At 41.5% G+C, this 20,796-nt stretch overlaps 1 pseudogene; it reads right to left on the bottom strand.

Moving 5' to 3' along the window:
• Window positions 1-1,429: 1,429 nt before the first annotated feature.
• Window positions 1,430-16,390, bottom strand: Rpl9-ps10 (ribosomal protein L9, pseudogene 10; annotated as a pseudogene).
• Window positions 16,391-20,796: the final 4,406 nt, after the last annotated feature.

The following is a 20,796-nucleotide window of genomic DNA, read 5'->3' as shown; positions in this document are numbered from 1 at the left end:
CACCCCCTCCCACAATCCTTCCCCAATCCCTTTCCCCCTCTTTTCTGAGCAGATGGGGCACCTCTGGATATCCCCTCACCCTGGCACTTCAAAGTCTCCAGCCATTGAAGTCAGAGAAGCTAGAAGTCCAGCTAGAGGATCACATCCCATGTACAGACAACAGGTTTTTGGATACCCATGTTCCAAAGTTTGAAACCGGAAGGAGCTGAAGGGGTTTGCAACCCCATAGGAAGAGCAGCAATATCAACTAACCAGATCCTTCTCAAAATCCCAGGTACTAAACCATCAACAAATGAGTACATATGGAGGGATCCTTGGTACCACCTGCATATGTAGCAGAGGGATGCATTGTCTGACATCAATAGGAGAAGCCCTTGGTCCTGTGAAAACTTGTTTCCCCAGTGTAGGGGAAAGCCAGGGCATTGAGGTGGGAGTGGATGGCTCTGAGTGTGAACATCTACATAGAAGCAGGGGGAGCCAGAAGGGTATGGAAAATGGAGGACAGGAGATAACATTTGAAATGTAAATACATAAATTATCCAATATACCACAATAATCTGAAGCAAACAGATTTTGAAAACAAACAGACAGACAAACAAACAAACAAACAAACAAACAAAAAACCAGTTTATACTCTCACAAAACCACATCACCATTATCAGCATTTTTTTTCTTAAAACCCTTTAGCTTAGTGACAGGGCAAACTAGAGGCAGAAACCCAGGTACCATCCTGCAAAAGCTTGAGCTCTCTGTGCAGGAGACTTTGGGAATCTAGGTAGATAACATAGAATATACAGAGCATTTGAGAGGTCACATACAATTTATGGATGCCCCAAGAAGAGGAAAGTGGTTGAATAAGGGAGGAAACAAGGCAGTTGAAGACTGAACAGGCTGTTGCCCTCTAAGAATGGGTCCTTATTAAGAGGAAGGAATGGTCAGGAACCCTGGAAGCAGAGTGAGTAGAATTTCATTTCTTGAGGAAATGACTGACAGGTGTAGCCTTAATTTTTTCAGGGTTGGAGTCTTATGGGGGAAAGGCTACTTTTCCCTTAGTTTTCACTTTCTACACAAACCTGTCACCCTTTAGTTTCTCTGGAAAAATGATTAAATCTTGAAGATTGTGGGGACTCATACCTGTAATCAGGACTCAGAATTCTGAGATAAGGACATCTTTAGAACAGGCTGGAATAATAGAAAGACCTTGTTTCAAAACAGAAACAAAAGACAATAAACAGGGGTAAATAAATCCACAAGAATAGGTCCAGATTGGGTAAGGATGAACCAAGACTGGCACAAAAGTGTGGGTGAGCATAATGGATTTGTGGGTCTGCAGAGTGGGCGGATTCAAAGAGTAGGAGGAAAATTAAGTTTCATCTTTTGAGAGATAGGTAAGTGCAAGTTCTGTGAGTAATGGACAAACAGAGAGAGGCTAGGGCAATCTGCAGCAGCCCAGGATTTTCATGCTGAGTTCGTGGCTCCCCAAAGAGCCCAAATTGTGCTTATGACCAAGTTCAGATTCCTCTAGGAAACTGAGGTCTACTTCATCAGCCTGGTGCAGGGTTCCTTTCTCAGACACACAGATGCCATCCAAAAACTTCCTGATATCCTTGTTTTTAACTGTTGCAGCTGACTGAACCAGAGGCACTAAATTTGAAACAAGCTCATTATTCTTTTCTTCAACGATTAATTCATCCTCCTGGGCTTGAAAAACAGAACAAGCAACACCTGTCCTCATCTGAATCTTGCAGATGTACTTTTCACCGAAAAGATTACAGGTTTCAACCAAAGACCTGCTCTCCTGAACAACAATGTTGATAGGAAAGTGATCATCCACAGATCTCATATTGTAACAGAAGCCTAATCACCCTTGATCATGTTCTGAACATGACTACAGATGGTTCTTACAGTGGCCAGCTCTTTTCTGTTACCCTACCATTTGTCAACATGGAGCCTTTTCTTTTTCTTTCCAAGGAGAAACAGCTCTACATTGAAGTTATTGAAGTTCCTCAGAACAGTTCCTCTTGGGCCCTTTACAATGACTGTGCCCCTTATTCAGAGTGATCTTTACGTTTTCTAGAATGTCAACAGTCTCATTTCTGGAATGGTCTTCATTCTCAAAGTAAATGTGGTAAAAATAGCTGCATGAATTGTTTAAGAGGGAGGGAACAATTAAGAGGTGACATCAGTAGTCAGGAATGAGCAGGGCCTCTGCAGAACAGGCTGAGAAGACATTCATTTCTTCATACGGTCACTGATTAGGGAAGGCCGAATTTCTTCTGGCTATATCCCCAAAGTACAGAATACCCCAAGTGATGGGGCAAAGGCTATGATTTTTTTTCTCAGACTCTAACCAAATCTGAATTGAATATCTCTGCCTGCTCAGTTAAGAAATATGTCCTCAATGTCAGGTGATGGTATATATATTTCATCCCAGCACTGGGAAGGCAGAAGCAGGTGGATCTGTGTGAGCTCTATGTCAGCCTTGTTTGCCAAGTGAGTGACAGGACAGCCCGCAAATTTATACAGAGAAACCCTGTTTTCAAAAAACAAAGAAACACAGCCAGAATACAGCAAATATCTAGGCGAATGCCAGCAGCAAACCACTGAACTGAGAATGGGACCCCTGTTGAAGGAATCAGAGAAAGGACTGGAAGAGCTTGAAGGGGCTGAGACCCCATATGAACAACAATGCCAACCAACCAGAGCCTCCAGGGACTAAGCCACTACCTAAAGACTATACATGGACTGACCCTGGGCTCCAACCTCATAGGTAGCAATGAATATCCTAGTAAGAGCACCAGTGGAAGGGGAAGCCCTTGATCCTGCCAAGGCTGAACCCCCAGTGAATGTGATTGTTGGGGGGAGGGTGGTAATGGGGGGTGGATGGGGATGGGAACACCCACGTAGAAGGGGATGGGAAGGGGTTAGGGGGATGTTGCCCTGGAAACCGGGAAATGGAATAACATTTGAAGTGTAAAGAAATACCCAATTTAATAAAGATGGGAAAAAAATAAAAATTACATAAAAAAAGTGAAAAAAAAAAACTGAAACAGGTGAGGGAGCCCCATCTCCATCTGGAACACCAGACAGGTGTGGTTAAAGAACTGTTAAAATATCAAGCATTGTTAAAGTACTGTTAAAACTGATTAAATCTGGGAACTAAAAAAAATTATAACATTGAATGCTGCTTGAACTGAACTGAAACTTAGGAATTGAATTTTGCCTTAAAAAAAGGAAAAAGAATGTAAATGAATGTAACTGTCCAGATTCAGCCATAAAATGTATTTGAATTTATAATTTTGTACCCAACACAATTATACCAAATTCTTCTTTCACAGAGTTCTGTTTATGAAGAGTGGAAATATACGCATGAATCAAATAAAAATATTATCAGCGAAAAACCCCAAACAAAACAAAGAAATCTACAGAATAATCATAAAAAATAATGATAGCTGTCTTCATTCTAGCCAGACTGAGTGGGGCTGCAGGGTGGGACAGGAAAGGAGTGGCTGCTAGATCTATGGGATAAAAGGTGGAGCTGCTGAGATTGTTTTATTCTGAGATTCAATTAAAGCAAGGTGTTTGGAATAGAGCTTCCGTATCAGTGGATGTTGACTTTAGATCCTCAGGAACAAAGGTAGCAGAAACCTTAGAGTAATGAATAAAAACAAAGTCTTTCCAAACAAATGGCCCCAAGAAAAGAATAGAATTGCCATTCTGTTATGTACTGTGCAGACTTTTAACTAAAAGTAATCAAAAGAGTTGGGGAGGACACTTCATACTCCTAAAGGGAATACTTCACTAAGATGTCATCTCAATTCTTAACATCTATGCCCCAAATACAAAGGTACCCACATCCATAAAAGAAACTTTACTAATGCTCCAACCAAACATTTGTAAGAGCTAGAATTGGAAACGATCTAGGACCAGTGTGAAAATTCCCACCATAAAATTCCTAGCAGAAGGACTTCTCCTTTCCAGGAAGAAAAAAGCTGGTTTAGATCCTGGAACAGCTGCAAACCAAACTGTCACACAAAGCTACCTGTGGCTTCAAACTGACCCCTCCTTGGGAAAGTTTTGAACAGAACACTGAGTCTGATCTGAAAGTTGTTTTGCTCCACCAAATACCCATAGTACTCTGCCTAGTTACCATTGTTTGAATTCTGTTCCAATTGTTTGAATTCTGCCCCACTTGTTTGTAAGATATATAACTCCCTGTCAGAGTCTGCTGGGGTCATCTCCCCTTGAAGTGGAGGACCCTGACATGTCAGTTTAAACTCTTCTGGCTTTTACAGCAATCACTGCCTCCAAGAGTCCCCTTCAAGAGGTCCGGGAAAAGGTTCAAGTCAGACCTCACACATCGAACAGACACAATAATAGTGTGAGCCTTCAATACCCCATTCTCACCAAATGAAAAGTCATCCAGACAGAAGCTAAACAGAAATAATTAAGCTAACAGAGGTTTTGAATCAAATGGACCTGATATATGTATAACATACTTTACCCAAACACAAAAGAACATACCTTTTTCTCAACCCTTCAAGGAACTGTTTCCAAATTTGACCATATATACTCTGTCACAAAGCAAGTCTTGATGAATACAAGAAAATCGAAATAACCCTCGCATCCTATCAGACTTCCATGGATTAAAGCTGGACTTCAAGAAGAACAGAAACAACCATAAGCCTGCATAGTCATAAAAATTTAACAAGTCTCTACTCAATGATCCTTGGGTCAGGGAATATAGAAATAAAGACTTTATAGAGTTCAATGAAAATGATAGTACAACATACCCAAACTTATGGGACAGTATAAAAGCAGTGCTAAGAGGAAAGTTCACAGCACGAAGTGCCCTCATTAAGAATTTAGAGAGCTCTAATATTAGCAAATAATGTGTTCATTTGAGGGCCCTGGAGTATAAAGAAGCAAACATGCCAGGGAGGAGTAGACAGCAGAAAATAATCAAACTCATGGCTGAATTTGTTCAATTAGAACCAAAGAGATCAATACAAAGAATGATCAAGAGCTGGTTCTTTGAGAAAAATCAGGAAGATAAACAACCCCTTAGCCAAACTAACTAAAAGGCAGAGAGACAGTGTTCAAATTAACAGGATCAGAAATGACACTGGTTGGCTGGAGAGATGGCTCAGTGGTTAAGAGCACTGACTGCTCTTCCAGAGGTCCTGAGTTCAATTCCCAGCAACCACATGGTGGCTCACAACCATCTGTAATGGGATCTTACGCTCTCCTCTGGTGTGTCTGAAGAGAATGACAGTGTACAATGTACTTACTTAAAACAAACAAATAAATAAGTCTTTTTAAAAATGAAATGAAATGGGAGCCATAACAATGGACCCCGAGGAAATTCAAAGAAACATTAGGTCTTACTACAAATGCCTCTACTACAAAATTGAAAAATCTAAATGAAATGGATGATTTTCTGGACATATTCCACTTGACAAAGATAACTCAAGACAATGTAAACTGTATAAATAGTCTTATAACGCCCCCCAAAAACAGAAGCAGCCATTAACAGCCTCCTAATGTAAAAAAATCTGTGGTCTAGATGGTTTAAGCACAGAATTTTATCAGATTTTCAAAGAAGAGCTAGTGTAAATACTCTTCAAACTATTGCACAAAACACAAAATGGAACATTGCCAACCTCTTTCTATTAGATAACAGTCACCCTGATATCTAAACCACAGAAAGTTTCAAGAAAGAAAGTTTCAGAATAATTTCCCTCATGAACATAGATGCAAAAATACTCAGTAAAATACTCAGCCACCGAATCAAAGAATACATTAAAGAAATCATCTATCATGATTAAGTAATCTTCATCCAAGGGAAGCAGGGGGCTGCTTGAACATACGAAAATTCACCAAGGGTTGGGGATTTAGCTCAGTGGTAGAGCGCTTGCTTAGCAAGTGCAAGGCCCTGGGTTCAGTCTCCAGCTCTGGAAAAAAAAAAGAAAATTCACCAAATGCAATCCACCATGTCAACAAGCTGAAAGAAAAAAAATCACATGATTTTCTCATTAGATGCTGAAAAAGACTTTGAGAAAATCTAACACCCATTTCTTAAAAGTCTTATAGAGATCACACATATAAAGTGCATGGGTAAAGTATGAGTTCTATTGAGTTCACTTAGACGTTGTTGTACAGAAGGTAGAACAATAAAAAACTCATGTAGGCCATATGGTCAGGTGGGCACTTGTTGGTTTGAATGTGTGGTTTGTGGTATTTATATCATTTTCAACTACTTTTGAAATTGTTTATGTAAGAGAAAGATCTTGAATATTAAGATTACAGATGTGTGTAAGAGCTTGTGTTGGGGGAACAATATGATTCTATACATATTCACATATATAAATGTACATTTATAATCTGGAAGATGGTTTTTCTGTGGAGCTCCATCTGTCCTGTAAAGTGTTTTGTAGTTGAGGCTAGCTTTGAACTTAGAATGATGCACCTGGTTTGTCTCCTGAGTCCATTGAATAAAGGTAAACATCGTGTGAGACTGATGACATATTTTACATGAATTTCCCCCTAAACAGCCAGGGATTGTTTTTCTGGGCAGAACAGGATGACTTATAGGCTTGGGAAGAAAAGAGCTTCCTGCAATGACAGACCCTGACCCAAAAATCAACGGAAAAAACTAAACAATTGTGATTCAATCAATTAGACAAGGAGTGTCTGGGAGGAGTGTCTAAAGGGAGGGTTCATCTTAGGAATTGCAGGTTCGACAGTGAGGGAGGAGCCAAAGAGTGGGTGGAGCTTTGAGTATCCTGCCTGCAGAAGATATTTAAGGCCAGGTTCCTGAAGAACTAGTCAAACACAGAGAGGAGACCCATCAAGGTAAAACAACCTACTGTTTGCCAGGTGAGTGGGTGTCCTGAGTATAATTTGTATATGATGGATATGTTGTGGGTGGCTACACTCATGGAGGACAGAGGGAGCTAGCAGATGAAGAGCTTTTGGGAGCATTCTGCAGCTGGTATATGTGTTTGGAGGTTGATGTCCCCCAAATTCCCAGAAAGTTGGATAGATGGTCCTGAAAAAAGGCAGGAGCAGTTGAAGTTTTCCCCCCATAGATATCAGCACTGGGAACCATAGGCATGCAGGGCTCACAGAAGCCAGAGGAATTCAGCTGGTTGGACACCATGTTGTTGGCCCAGCTACGATGTTTTGTGTACTAGCCTAGGAAGAAGACTTCAACAGAGATGCCAGAGTGAAGAAGATAAACCTCTAGAGTTCTGAGATCTCTCTGTCTCCGACTCTGTCTCTGCCTCCCTTTCTCCCCCATCCTCCCGACTAGTCTCAGGTTCTCTTGTTCAACAAAGTCTGGCTCTGGGATTACATTTTCAGGAAATCTAGAGCTCTATAGTTTTCCACGGGTTCTAATTCCCATCCAGTCTAAAAATGATGGCAAGATGCTCTGTTCTTTCAAGTAACAAATCCTCCAATTCTCCAGTTGCCCCGGGTCTACCAAGTGAACAAGGTCTCATGGCTTCACAAGTACCTTCAGTGTCACCAGATTCTCCTGATTCTCCAGGAATGGAGAGGAAGAAACGAAATATGCTCTCCAAAAAGCAAAAGCTATTTCTGCAGGACCATTATAATGTGAACAATTACGTGAGCTTGGAACAATGCAGATCACTGGCTTGAACTCTTGGCATAAAGGAGAAACAAATCAAGTTATGGCCTCTCTTGTGTTTCCCTCTCTACTGTTCAGATAGCCACTCCACCATGTGTCACTTGTATACTTCCTGACTGTTGAATTTTGGTGCCTGTTCATAGCTTTGTGTTCTTTGCCCCAGTTCTAGGTTGGAGAAGGTTGGTAAAGGCTGGATTCAAATCTTCCTTATCCTCAGTGCACAATTCTGGTGCATGGGGAAGCCATACTGGTACCACAGTGTCAGTGAATCTTAGTGGTCATTGCCAGCCTCAAAATTTATGAGTCCATATAGATGCTTCCTTTTTCTGTGGGTTTTAAGTCCAGTTCTTCCTGTATTTATGCTTTGGTGCCCAGGTTCCTTAGAATTCTGTGATGGATGATGGGTAGAAGCCAAAGCCCAGGCTTTTCACCCAGCATCTCCATATTAGGGACCCAGAGAGTACAAACGACCTCTTTTTTTTTTAATTGGATATTTTCTTTATTTAGTGTTCAAATGTTATTTCCTTTTGTGGTTTCAGCTCTGGAAACCTCTATCCCAACTGGCACCCTGCTTCTGTGAGAGTTTTCTCCCACTGCCTTATCCACTCCCTCCTCCCTCCCTGCTGGCATTCCGCTACACTGGGGCTTGGAGCCTTCAAAAGGACCAAGAGTCTCTTCTGCAATTGATCTTGAAAAGGCCATCCTCTACTACATATGTGGCTGTAGCCTTGGGTTTCTCCATGTATACTATATAGTTAGTGGTTTAGTCCCTGGGAGTACTTAGGAGTCTGGTTGGTTGATATTGTTGTTCTTTCTATGGGGTGGCAAACTCTTTAGTTTCTTCAGTCCTTTCTCTAATTCCTCCCTTATGGTTCCTGTGCTCAGTTCAGTGGGTGGCTGAAATCATGCCCATCTGTTTCAGTAAAGTTCTTGCAGAGCCTCTCAGGAGATGGTTTTCTCAGGCTCCAGTCAGCATGCAATTTTTGGCATCTCCAGTAGTATCTGGGTTTGGTGACTGTATGTGGGGTGGATCCTCAGGTACGATAGTCTCTGAATGGCCTTTCCTTATGTCTTTCTCCACACTTTGTCTTGTAATTTCTTCACTGCCTATTTTTTTCCTTCTTCGTAGAAGGACTGCAACATCCACAGTTTGGTCTTTCTTCTTGACCTTCAGGTGGTTTCTACATTGTATCTTGAGTATTCTGAACTTTTGGGGTTATATCCACTTATCAGTGAGTGCATACCATGTGGTCTTTTTTGTGATTTAGTTACCTCACTCAAGATGATAATGTCTTTCTTTTTTTGTTTCTTAGCAATACTTAATTTATTTTTTATTGGATATTTTTATTTACATTTCAACTGTTATTTCCTTTCCTGTTTTCCCATTCATAAGCCCTCTATCTGATCCTCTCTCCTCCTTCTTTTTAAGGGTGTTCCCCTCCCAAACCATGCACCCTTCCTGTCTTTCCACCCTGACATTCCTCTACATGGGGAGGGGGGATCCAGCTCTGGCAGAACCAAGGGCTTCTCTTCTCATTAGTGCCCAAGAAGGCTGTCCTCTGCTTCATATGTAGCTGGAGCCATGGTTCTGTCTATGTGTATGCTTTGGGTAGTGGTTTAGTCCCTGGGAGCTCTGGTTGGTTTGTATTGTTGTTCTTTTGGGGTTGCAAGCCCCTTCAGCTCCTTCAATCCTTTCTCTAAGTCCTCATACAGGGGCTCTGTTTTTAGTTCAATGGTTTGTTGCTAGCATTCTCCTCTGTATTTGTTACACTCTGGTTGAACCTCTCAGGAGACAGGTATATCAGGCTCCTGTCAGCATGCACTTCTTGGATTCATCAATATTCTCTAGGTTTGTTGGCTCTATAAAAATGTGGGCTGGATTCACTGGTGTGGCAGGCTCTGAATGGTAATTCCCTCAGTCTCTGCTCCAAACTTTGTCTCCATATCTCCTCCTAGGAATATTTTTGTTCCCCCTTCAAAAGGGCTTAAGCATCCACACTTTGGTTGTCCTTCTTGAGCTCCATGTGGTCTGTGGCTTGTATCTTGGGCAATTTGAGCTTTCGGGATAATATCCAATTATTAGTGAATCCATACCATGTGTCTTCTTTTGTGACTGGGCATGTCACTCAGGATGATATTTTCCAGTTCCATCCCTTTGCCTATGAATTTCATGAAGTCATTAATTTTAATAGCTGTGTGGTACTCCCTTGTCTAAATGTACCACCTTTTCTGTATCCATTCCTTTGTTGAAGGACATCGTGGTCCTTTCCAGCCTCTGGCTCTTATGAATAAGGCTGCTGTGAACATAGAAAAACATGTGTTTTTATTATATTTCCCCACAGGGTGTCCTGTTCTCAGTTCAGTGGTTTGCTGCTAGCATTCACCTCTGTATTTGACATACTCTGGTTGTGTCTCTCAAGAGAGATATATATCCAATCCCTTTCAGTATGCACTTTTTAGCTTCATCAATCTTGTCTAGTTTTTGTGGCTGTATATATATGGGCCACATGTAGGGCAGGCTCTGAATGGCAGTTCCTTCAGACTCTGCTCTAAATTTTGCCTCCATATCCCCTACTACGTGGGTTAACTCACTCAGGGTGATATTTTCTAGTTCAATCCATTTGCCTATGTATTTCATGAAGTCATAGTTTTTGATAGCTGAGTAATGCTCCATTGTGTAAATGTACGACATTTTTTGAATTTTTTCCTCTATTGAAGGGCATCTGTGTTCATTCTAGTATCTGACTATTATAAATAAGACTGCTATGAACATAGTGGTACATGTGTCTTTGTTGTATGTTGGAGCATCTTTTGGGTATATGGCCCAGTAGTGGTATAGCTTGGTCTTCAGGGTAACTTGACCTTTTGCCCTTACTGCTTTTAATATTCTTTGTTTTGTGTATTTGGTATTTTGATTATTATGTGACAGAAGGATCTTTTCTGTTCCAGTCTTTAGAATCTTAAGGCTTTTTGTTCTGGGTATCTCTTTGTTTAGGTTATGTAAGTTTTCTTTTATAATTTTGTTGAAGATATTTACTGGCCCTTTAGTTTGGAGTCTTCACTCTCTTTTATACCTATTTTTCTTCCCTTTGGTCTTCTCATTGTCTTTTGCATTTCCTGAATGTTTTGGGTCAGAATATTTTTGTATTTTCCATTTTCCTTGACTTGTGTTAATACTTTTATGGTATCTTCTGCCCCTGAGATTCTCTCTTCTATCTCTTGTATTCTGTTGGTGATGCTTGCATCTATGTCTCCTGATCTCTTTCCTAGGTTGTCTATCTCCAGTGTTATCTCCCTTTGCGATTTTTTTTTTGCGTTTTGATTCTCATTTTTAGATCCTGGACAATTTTGTTCATTTCCTTCACTTGTGTTTTTTTGTTTTCTTGTAATTCTTTAACTTTTTTTGTGTGTTTCTTTTGTAATGGCTTCTATCTGTTTACAAGTGTTCGCCTGTAATTCTTTAAGGGAGTTATTTATGTCCTTCCTAAATTCCTTTATCATCATTATGAGATGTGGTTTTAAGTCTGAATCTTGTTTTTCTGGTGTGATGGGGGTATCCAGGCTTTGCTGTAGTGGGACAACTGAATTCTAATGATGCAAAGTCGTCTTGGTTTCTGTTTCTTATGTTTTTGTTCCTACCTAGTGCCATCTGGTTATTTCTACTGCTACCTGCCCTTCCTGTCTCCAACTGGAGACTGTCCTTCATCTGATCCTGGTTGTGTCAGAACCCCTCAGACTCCAGCTATTTCTCTGATCCTGTGATCCTGAGATCCTGGGTGTGTCGGAGCTCCTGCAGAGTCAACCTGCCTCTGGGATCCTGAAATACTGGTGTGACCAAGCTTCTGAGACCCTGTTGTGTCAGAGCTTCTGGGAGTCAAGCTTTCTCAGTTCTTAGCAGGAGTGGGTGGCAAGCCAATGTCCTGGGTTTGCTCCAGGCACAGTGACTGGAAGGAACCTGTGTGTCTGTCTGGGCAGGGGTTTATGTTTCCCTGGTTTCTATGGGGGGGTCCTATTTATGCTGTGTTTTGGGAAAGATGTTGGGTCCTCAACTGTGATCTTGCCTGTGTCAGAGCTCCAGTGCTTCTGCTTGTGTCTGATCTCCTGGGAGTTGAAATGCCTCTGTGATATGTGATCCTGTGATCCTGAGCATTGCAGAACACCTGGGAGTTAAGCTTTCTCTCGGTGTTGTGGGACTGGTTGCAGAGCCAGTGCCCAAGGTCTGCTCAGACCAGAAGGAGACAACTGGCCTCTTATCAGCTCTCCTTTTCTTTGTCTTTCTAGATCTATTTTAAGAATAGACGAGCCAGAGAATGTCAGAAGTGTAAACAATTCCCTGAAAATATTGGAATTGGACTTCATTCTAGGCCTACCTACCCCAAAGGTGGTGAAGTTTCACTTTCTGCTACTAGTACAGAATCTGTGTGCCAGAGACATTTGGATGTCAGCTGTTTGCCTCAGTTTAGACCATCGAAGAACTTTCCTCACCAAGAATCCAACTTATTCCTCCCTGATGAGCCCTTGGAAGAGGTGTGTTTCACCAAGAGCCACGTTATCAGGGTGGGGATGGGAGTATTAGAATCAGAAGTATAGTGCCGTTCCCAGGAAACCAGGGCTCCTATCTAGTGATAGGTCTAGCCTTCCCAATGTTCCTTCTCCTCCTGATGTGTCAGCTAGTGATGATTCTATGTGTCAGAGACTCTTGGGTTTTAGCTCTCCTCCTCTACTCAGATCTTCAAATACAACCCAAAACTCAGAGTCCCCCTTCTCTATGTGTCAGGCACCATCAGTTGTGAGCCCTCTTCCTGAACTCAGCCCCTTGAGTAATTATCTAGACCAGATGGCCATCTTCTCCAAAATTGACCAGACCTGTGAAATCTACCTGAGGAATAGAAAGTCTAGGGAGCCAAGGAAGCAGAGGAAGAAGGCTATGGTATAAATGAAAATGCAAGGCCTGGGTTCCTGTGCTAAGGTTCCAATCTTCAAGGCACTGTCTTTCTACTAATCTCTGTCTTTGAGAATATCTCGACCAACAGACAGTATGTTCTCAGTTCTCATTCTCCATGCAGTCACAGCCCATTAAGTAGGTTCCCAGACTCAGAATCCATATTTTCCTCACGGGACGTATCATCTCATGTAAGTTCTTTTCCACCTCTCATGCTTAGTATGGTCTCAGACATGGAATCAGTCTTCCCTATTGCTCAGACCAATGATCCTTTCTTATCTAAAATCCTGATTTTTATACAGGCTGTACAAGGACCAGCAGCAGGAGATAGTATTGTAGATCAGTTACCAGTTTGTCACAAGACCAGCAAAACCAGCTGCAGCCCACAATCTAGTCTTAACCCGAACTCCACAGTCCATCACAGCTATGGCAGCTGGGAATCCGAGGGAGATTGCATTGCTCAACAGACACTTACAGAAGATGTTCAAGACCAGACTGCCATCCAAGACCAACTCTTCCTTGAACAACTCAGTGAATTGGATGCTGCCTTAGACCAAGGGCCACAGCCTGACTTCACTGTGTACTTCTCATTCCTGGATGTCATTTAAGAACTGTTGATCCCGAGGTTAGGGACATTCCTGTCTCCATCTACCAAAGTGCATGGATGAAATTTAGAGACTGAATGTTTAACACATGATGTAGAATACTTTAAAGGAAGATTTTTTGAAAATTTCCCAGTTAATGTAGTATTATATATTTTCAGTATATTCCAAATATACAGCCAAAACATAGCATTTGTATTGATTTTCTCACATGTTTAACATCAGATACCACCTGGCCAGATGCACTGTCTTTCCACCCACTCTTTTAGTCACCCTGTCCCCCAAAGAGTAAAAAAATAAAACTAAACCAGATTAATTTGTGTTATCTATACTCTCACTGGAGTATGGGGACATACTCTTCCTGGACTGCTCCATAAATAGGATATATCTCTTCCCCTCCTGGACCCCTTCCATTACCCATTAATTGGGTAGTGGTACACTTCAGAATTCTATCCCATTTAAGAATTGCCTTAAATGTCTCCATGCTACTTTCTTGGGAGGTGGGTTGAGTTGGCGTATGAATAGCGGTTATGACAAAAGCCTTCCATATCCATCCCTGCTAACCCTGCATCTTCAGTCATTAATATCACAGCAATAGAATTCTTCTTGCTGTTCACTTCAGTTAAAGAACGGGTTATGGGTTTTCACAGTGTTTTCTGCAAAAGCCCACCAGGAACACAGACCCTAGAAGCTGTAGTATCATGGCTCCTGATGGGGTTCTCAGAGGCTTCCAGAATCAGAGACACTGACATAGGCTAATGGAAAAGCATAGGCCATTCACCGCAATATGGTCTCTGTGCTCCAGCAAGGTCTGGTGACACCAGCATGGCTCGATGCTGCAGTTTAGACCATCAACAATGTCTAGATATAGGAGATCTCAAGTTGTCCAGGATGGCCCTAACATGCTAGCTATCTTCATGCTTCTTCTAGTGTTGAGTTTTCAGGTGAGTTAGTACACCTGTCTTCAGTATGACCTTCCCTCATCATTTCATGAGTTGCTCCAATCTCCTTTGCATGATTTATATTGTATCTTTAAAATCATAATGTGATTCTAGTCAATTTTCAAATGTTCTTCTTACAATGTTCTTCAACATCAAGGAAATTAAAATCTTCAGTGCATGATGACAGCTCATTTGCAATGAGCTATTTATGAAGCACCCTGTGCAGTTGCAATTTCCCTGTTCTGTCTCCCAACTTCCTGGAGCTCCAATGCAGGGATAGATCACCCACACTCTTCTGGACTTCATGGGCACTTAGAATTATATGTGTATATACACGAGTGTAGCATCAATGCTAGGGTCATGCATCCACTCTCCCACAAGGTTTTGGCTGCTCCAGGAGGCATGATGCAGATAGTTGACAAAAGTATGGCAAATAGGAGACACCTCTCCTGGGGTGGGGAAGTGCAGTCTGAGAGTGGGGCATAGTTGGAACTTGCTAGGGCCAGTTACTGGCCCTAGCAAAGAGGCTGGATCCATCTGTTTCTCAGGCCCTGGGGCATTCAGGTGCTCTTGGGGTGCTGTGGAAGAGCTGAGAATGGAGCTGAGGTCTCCAGGCCTGGACCTAGCCTTGGGCCAAGGGGAAAAGAAAGGGAGGCCCAGTTGCTTCCATGAGGGTATTCTTTGGCTGGACTGGATGTGCCTAGTTTGGTGGTGGAGGTGACTGGGAGCAAAAGGAGGATTTCTTCAGGAAATTAGATGGCGGCTCTGTGAGCAAAGACCTTCTCTAAGGCTCCTCATGGCAGATCCTGATGAAAAGAGACAGTCTGTTGTTTTTGTTATTGTCATAACAGAAAGTGGATGAGTAAAACCGTACCCCACTTCTCAGAGTAGGCCTGAGATTAAATTCCTCTTGTAGGGAGCAGTGTCTGGGAAGGAAAATTCATTGCCAAAACTCTAGGCCTGTAGGTACCTCATTATAATGGACATGTGTCTTGAGCCTACATGACCTGTGGCCATGTCCTCTAACTGTGAAGGGTCTTAGATCATTGCCCTTTATGTGACTGATGGCCACAAATCTATGGAAGGTTGTGGGCTACTGATGGGCCTGGTTTCCAGGGAGTCAGGTGAACTCTATATTGTCCCTTTCAGGGTCTCCGGGGTTCAAGCCACCGCAACTGGGAACCAGGGTGCCTTTCACTGTTCCACACATGAGCATGCTGTTATAAAGTGTGGACTAAGCTGGTTTTATTTTCCTACACCTTAATCCAAGCACTCAGGAGACAAAGGCAGGGAGATCTCTGTAATTTGAAGGCCAGTTTGATTTATATAGTGAGATTTAGCATTGTCAACGATATGTGGGCATACCTACCCTGTTTGAATAAGAAAGAAAGAAAGGAAAAAAAGTGAGAAGGAGAGCAACAAAGAACTAAGGGGTGGCTTCTAATGGAACAGAATGAGCAGAGCCTATGGGCTGCATATTCTGTAGAGCAAAGTTTTCCAATGTGATCAACCACCAAATATACTGCATTTTTCTTTATGGAACATAGATGGACAGTTCCAAATCTCTGTTAGTTTTTACACTTTCACTGTCACTGTGTATCAATAAAGAAGAGTGCTCTCAATGTGGCCATTATTTCATATTGTCTGTGTACACACTCTAGTAGGGCTACATGGTGGAAGGATAAGCTGGATGTAAAGGGATAAATGGTGGGAAGGTTGGTAAATGTCTGTTTGGAGAAGAAATTTATGACCAGATGTTTCAGAGTAGATTTTTAACCCCCATGACAAATATGGGAAAGATGTGAAAGCCTGCTGATGAATATGGAGGATTGGACATGAATTTTCTTTTGTAGTTTGTGTGGGTAGTATGGGAGATTCATAGTCTTGTATTTTCCAGGGTCCCTTTCATTCCTTTCATAGATATGGTAGTAACCAGGGGAAGAAGAGATGACATTGGAATTGAAAACCTTGAGTGAGGTTCTTCCCCAGTGCCAGTGTCCCTGGACTGATAGTCTTGTATTAACACAGGAGCTATGTGTATTTTCTTGTATTGTGGAGAACTCTTAATGCTTCAGGAGTCCAAATGGCAGATGGAGATAAAAGATGAAGATGCTGAGTATCACCTGTACCATAGGAAGCCTGATTGGTACAGGCTTGATGGGTAAGGCATTGGCAGTGTGGAGTTACTGTGGATCTGTTTCCCTCCTCTCAGGTATTCCAGTTTGATGACACCCAGTAAACAATCTTCCATGATTTCCAGTACCTATTGCTGTTCCAATAGATCTTCCCTACTACAGAAACTTAGTTTCTTTTATTTTTATTACTTTTTTTTATTAACTTAAGTATTTCTTATTTACATTTCGAGTGTCATTCCCTTTCCCGGTTTCCGGGCCAACAACCCCCTAAGCCCTCCCCCTCCCCTTCTTTTTTTTCACAGTATTTGTCTTTATTGCTGATTAATATTCAGTTGTGTATAGCTACAACATTTTCATTATCTATTGATGGACATTTAGGTCGATTCCATTCACCGGAAATTATGAATAGAGCAGTAATGAACATGGATGTACAAGTATCTCTGCAGTTGGATAGAAAGTAATACATACACACATACATATATACATATATACATGTCTACATACATACATGTCTACATACATACATACATATCCACACACATACATGCATGCATACATATCTACACACATACATACATATCCACACACATACATATCTACACACATACATTCATATATATATACACACATACATATCTACATACATATCTACACACATACATATCTACACACATACATACATACATATATATATAAATACATATGCATGCACACTCAGGAGTGGATAGCTGAGTCATATGGCAGTTCTATTTTTTTTAAGATTTTTTTTTACTTTATGTATGTGAGTACATTGTTGCTATATTCAGACACACCAGAAGAGGGCATCAGATCCCATTACAAATGGCTGTGAGCCACCACGTGATTGCTGGGAATTGAACTCAGGACCTCTGGAAGAACAGTTAGTGCTCTTAACCACTGAGCCATCTCTCCAGCCTGGCAGTTCTATTTCTACTCTTTTGGAGAAACTTCGAGACTGATTTCCAAATGGACTGTACTTGTTTATGGTCCTACCAACAGTATGGAAGCAGCATACCCCTTTCACGTCAGCATTTGTTAGCATTCCTCAATGATGGCTGTTCTGACCAGAGCGAGAGAGAATCCTAGCAGTGCATTTCCCTGGAGGTTAAGAGTGTTGAACACTTAAAAAAATATTTGCTATCTAGTTGTATTTCTTTCCTTGATGTTTAGATGTTTGAGTTCTTTGAGTATTCTAGAGAAACCTGTCAGATGTATACCTGGCAAAGATTTTCCCCATTCTGTGACCTCCCTACTTTTTTCTCTAGAAGTCTCAGGGTATCAGGTCTTATGGTGAGGTCCTTAATCCATTTGAAGTTGAATCTTGTGTATGGCGAAAGATAATGTTCTACTTTTCCTTTCCCACATATCAAAATACAGATTTCCTAACAATATTCTTTTTGCTCAAGATTACTTTGATCATCCTTGGTCTTTTGTGCCTCCGGGTAAGTTTTGAGATTTTTTTTCCTATGTCTGTGAAGAATGGCTATGGAATTTTGGTTGGGGTCACTTTGTAGGATGGATAAGCTACTGCCATGCTCTTGGCTGCCCACCTTAACTAGATGGGAAGACTGTTTCTGTAGACACCTCAGAGTTTGGTTGCAAAACACATAGAAGCCAACCTCAAACTGACCAGGTGACTTCCTTTCTCGTGGCTAGCTTTTGTAGCGCCAGAAGATACTATGCGTTGGACGCTGGCAGGCAAGATATGCCACTAGTACAAGAGTAGCATAATAATTATTGAATAGCCAACCAATTTTGGTTGAGTTTAGGACTGTTTGCTAAAAAGAATTGTGCCTGGTACTGAAAACATGGTTAAAAGCCTGCAGCTATAGAAGACATAGGCTCTAGGGGGAGAACTTCCGGTTATTATTTTACTAATGGTCACATTCTCAAATCGCTTTCTAGATGTTTATGCCCAGGGTTGGTGCGTTCTTTTTTTTTTTTTTTATTAACTTGAGTATTTCTTATATACATTTTGAGTGTTATTCCCTTTCCCGGTTTCCAGGCAAACATCCCCCTCCCCCTCCCGTTTCTTATCGGTGTTCCCCTCCCCATCCTCCCCCTTTTGCCGCCCTTTCCCCAACAATCTAGTTCACTGGGGGTTCAGTCTTAGCAGGACCCAGGGCTTCCCCTTCCACTGGTGCTCTTACTAGGATATTCATTGCTACCTATGAGGTCAGAGTCCAGGGTCAGTCCATGTATAGTCTTTAGGTAGTGGCTTAGTCCCTGGAAGCTCTGGTTGCTTGGCATTGTTGTACATATGGGGTCTCGAGCCCCTTCAAGCTCTTCCAGTTCTTTCTCTGATTCCTTCAGCGGGGGTCCTATTCTCAGTTCAGTGGTTTGCTGCTGGCATTCGCCTCTGTATTTGCTGTATTCTGGCTGTGTCTCACAGGAGCGATCTACATCCGGCTCCTGTCGGTCTGCACTTCTTTGCTTCATCCATCTTGTCTAATTGGGTGGCTGTATATGCATGGGCCACATGTGGGGCAGACTCTGAATGGGTGTTCCTTCTGTGTCTGTTTTAATCTTTGCCTCTCTATTCCCTGCCAAGGGTATTCTTGTTCCCATTTTAAAGAAGGAGTGACGCATTCACATTTTGATCATCCATCTTGAGTTTCATTTGTTCTAGGCATCTAGGGTAATTCAAGCATTTGGGCTAATAGCCACTTATCAATGAGTGCATACCATGTATGTTTTTCTGTGATTGGGTAACCTCACTCAGGATGATATTTTCCAGTTCCGACCATTTGCCTATGAATTTCATAAACTCGTTGTTTTTGATAGCTGAGTAATATTCCATTGTGTAGATGTACCACATTTTCTGTATCCATTTCTCTGTTGAAGGGTATCTGGGTTCTTTCCAGCTTCTGGCTATTATAAATAAGGCTGCGATGAACATAGTGGAGCACGTGTCTTTTTTATATGGTGGGGCATATTTTGGGTATATGCCCAAGAGAGGTATAGCTGGATCCTCAGGTAGTTCAATGTCCAATTTTATGAGGAAGCTCCAGACTGATTTCCAGAATGGTTGTACCAGTCTGCAATCCCACCAACAATGGAGGAGTGTTCCTCTTTCTCCACATCCTCGCCAGCATTTGTTGTCACCTGAATTTTTGATCTTAGCCATTCTCACTGGTATGAAGTGAAATCTCAGGGTTGTTTTGATTTGCATTTCCCCTATGACTAAAGATGTTGAACATTTCTTTAGGTGTTTCTCAGCCATTTGGCATTCCTCAGCTGTGAATTCTTTGTTTAGCTCTGAAACCCATTTTTTAATAGGGTTATTTGTCTCGCTGCGGTCTAACTTCTTGAGTTCTGTGTATATTTTGGATATAAGCCCTCTATCTGATGTAGGATTGGTAAAGATATTTTCCCAATCTGTTGGTTGCCATTTTGTCCTAACCGCAGTGTCCTTTGCCTTACAGAAGCTTTGCAGTTTTATGAGATCCCATTTGTCGATTCTTGATCTTAGAGCATAAGCCATTGGTGTTTTGTTCAGGAAATTTTTTTCCAGTTCCCATGTGTTTGAGATGCTGCCCTAGTTTTCCGTCTATTAGTTTGAGTTTATCTGGTTTGATGTGCAGGTCCTTGATCCACTTGGACTTAAGCTTTGTACAGGGTGATAAGTTGAACCAGCACCATTTGCTGAAAATGCTATCTTTTTTCCATTGGATGGTTTTGGCTCCTTTGTCAAAAATCAAGTGCCCATAGGTGTGTGGGTTCATTTCTGGGTCTTCAATTCTGTTCCATTGGTCTATCTGTCTGACTCTGTACCAAGACCATGCAGTTTTTTTTTATCACTATTGCTCTGTAATACTGCTTGAGTTCAGGGATAGTGATTCCCCCTGAAGTCCTTTTATTGTTGAGGATAGTTTTAGCTATCCTGGGTTTTTTTGTTATTCTAGATGAATTTGCAAATTGTTCTGTCTAACTCTTTGAAGAATTGGATTGGTATTTTGATGGGGATTGCATTGAATCTGTAGATTGCTTTTGGTAAAATGGCCATTTTTACTATATTAATCCTGCCAATCCATGAGCATGGGAGATCTTTCCATCTTCTGAGGTCTTCTTCACTTTCTTTCTTCGGAGTCTTGAAGTTCTTATTGTACAGATCTTTTACTTGCTTGGTTAACGTCACACCGAGGTACTTTACATTATTTGGGTCTATTATGCAGGGTGTCGTTTCCCTAATTTCTTTCTCGGCTTGTTTCTCTTTTGTGGAGAGGAAGGCTACTGATTTATTTGAGTTAATTTTACACCCAGCCACTTTGCTGAAGTTGTTTATCAGCTTTAGTAGTTCTCTGGTGGAACTTTTGGGATCACTTAAATATACTATCATATCATCTGCAAATAGTGATATTTTAACTTCTTCTTTTCCAATCTGTATCCCTTTGATCTCCTTTTGTTGTCTGATTGCTCTGGCTAGAACTTCAAGAACTTATTGAAGAAGTAGGGAGAGAGTGGGCAGCCTTGTCTAGTCCCTGATTTTAGTGGGATTGCTTCA

The sequence above is a fragment of the Rattus norvegicus genome, chromosome 1 (genome assembly GCF_021556685.1).
Source record: "Rattus norvegicus strain SHRSP/BbbUtx chromosome 1, alternate assembly SHRSP_T2T, whole genome shotgun sequence".
NCBI classification, from domain to species: domain Eukaryota; kingdom Metazoa; phylum Chordata; class Mammalia; order Rodentia; family Muridae; genus Rattus; species Rattus norvegicus.
The sequence above is the reverse complement of the archived record's forward strand: the minus strand, read 5'-3'. Positions and strand labels throughout refer to the sequence as shown.